This window comes from Cornus florida, unplaced genomic scaffold (genome assembly GCF_030987335.1).
Source record: "Cornus florida cultivar Cherokee Brave unplaced genomic scaffold, ASM3098733v1 CherokeeBrave_3.0.0_Hap2_Chr09, whole genome shotgun sequence".
Taxonomy (NCBI): domain Eukaryota; kingdom Viridiplantae; phylum Streptophyta; class Magnoliopsida; order Cornales; family Cornaceae; genus Cornus; species Cornus florida.
The window spans coordinates 12978506-12980272 of record NW_026775579.1 but is presented as its reverse complement, the minus strand read 5'-3'; the positions used below and the strand labels follow the sequence as shown (position 1 = coordinate 12980272).

General features: G+C 38.4%; 1 pseudogene; it reads left to right on the top strand.

Annotated features, from left to right (window-relative positions):
• The first annotated feature begins 1218 nt into the window (after window positions 1-1218).
• On the top strand, window positions 1219-1317 carry LOC132275770 (small nucleolar RNA R71; annotated as a pseudogene).
• Window positions 1318-1767: the final 450 nt, after the last annotated feature.

The window sequence follows — 1767 nt, the reverse complement described above, 5'->3', positions numbered from 1 at the left end:
TTTAAGGCGTCCAGAAATTGAGCTTTTGGTTCAAAAACCTTTTCAGAATTTTTCTTTGAAGTCTATTCAACAAAAGAAGTTTTCAAATCATTTTGCACATCTTTCTTTTCAAAATCACTTTTCAAATCACTTTCCAACACACTCTCATTTATATGGTCATGCACATGCAATAAAGGAGGAATATGATATGAAACGGGACGGGTGTCAACTTATGGTTGCACCGGTTCACTCTTTTCATTGGACACACCCACTTGGTTGTCCACAATCCTTCCGCTTCTCAAGTTAGTCACCACATTGGTATGCTCTATTGTGTGACCTTCCGATGAGGAATGAGTCTCCACAACACATTGTTGCTTTTGTGGGGCATTCAAAGGCATTTTTCCTTTCTCTCTTGCATTCAAAGTACTAGTTATTTGCCCTACTTGGGTTTCTAGCTTAGCAATGGATTGAGAGTGAGAATGAAATAATTGTGTGTTTGCCTCTAAAGTGCCCAAAGCGGTCAAAACTTTCCATTCAAAAGCGGGACTTCTAACATTTCCTTGGGAATGTAATGGTTGATTAGGAAAATGAGAATTTGAAAATTGGTTTCCTTGTGATTGGTATGATGATCTAAAACCTTGGGAACCTTGGCTTTGCATTGGAGGTGGAATGTACTTTCCTTGAAAACCGCCTTGGGAAGGGTTTGAGCCCTCCCCTTGGTTTTTCCAAGAGAAATTCGGGTGATTCCTCTAACTAGGATTGTAATGATTTCCATGAGGATTGTTCCCTTGATTAGTAAAAACAGCATTTGCTTGTTCATGATGCTCACTTTGCATATGTCTATGGGGACAACTGGAAGTAAAATGTAAAATACTTGAACAAGTCATACATGTCTCATTAGATGCATGATGAGAATGGTTAGGGAAGGAAGATACTTGATTTGCCGAGTTTTGGTTGATCAAAAATTGATCAAACCTTTGAGATAATGATTTTATTTCGGCGGCAATTTCATTGGAGTGGTCGACTTGATGTAAGCCAACACTCTTCCTACCACTAGAATTTCTACCATTCTTTGAAGATAAAGTACGATACAAAGAATTTTCACTCATGCTCTCATAAAGACGCCACATGTCATCCTTATGCCTATCAATGTAAGAGCCACCCATGGAAGCATCAACCATGCCTTTGTAATTGTTCGATAAACTCTCAAAGAAATATTAAACTAATTGTCATTTGGGCATGTCATGATGTAGACACTTCCTAAGCAATTCATTAAAGCGTTCCCATGCCTCATGAAATGTTTCTCCATCCCCATGTAAAAATTCTCGAATTGAGGTTCTCATGGCATTGGTCTTAGAAACTGGATAGTACTTCTTCAAGAACTCTTGTTGCATTTTCGCCCAAGAAGTTATTGAAAAAGGCCTAAGATTCTTAAACCAATATTTTGCCTTGTCTTTAAGGGTGAATGGAAAAAGTTTAAACCTTAAGACCTCTTCCGGTATGTCCATATATTTTACGGTGGAACATACTTCAAGAAACTCATTCAAATGCTTGTAAGGTTGTTCACTTGGAAGTCCATGATAATTAGGAAGCATTTGAATGGTTTGTAGATTGATTTCATAGTGGTGTGCTCTAAATGGTGGCAATTGAATACATGTGGGTGCATTATATTCATTAGGCATATAGTGATCTCTTAAAGCAAGGGGAGGATTAGCAATTAGAGGTGCAACATGGGCACCTTGGTTGCCTTGAATGATAGGAGGTGATGGAGTATAGATTGGTCTTGGC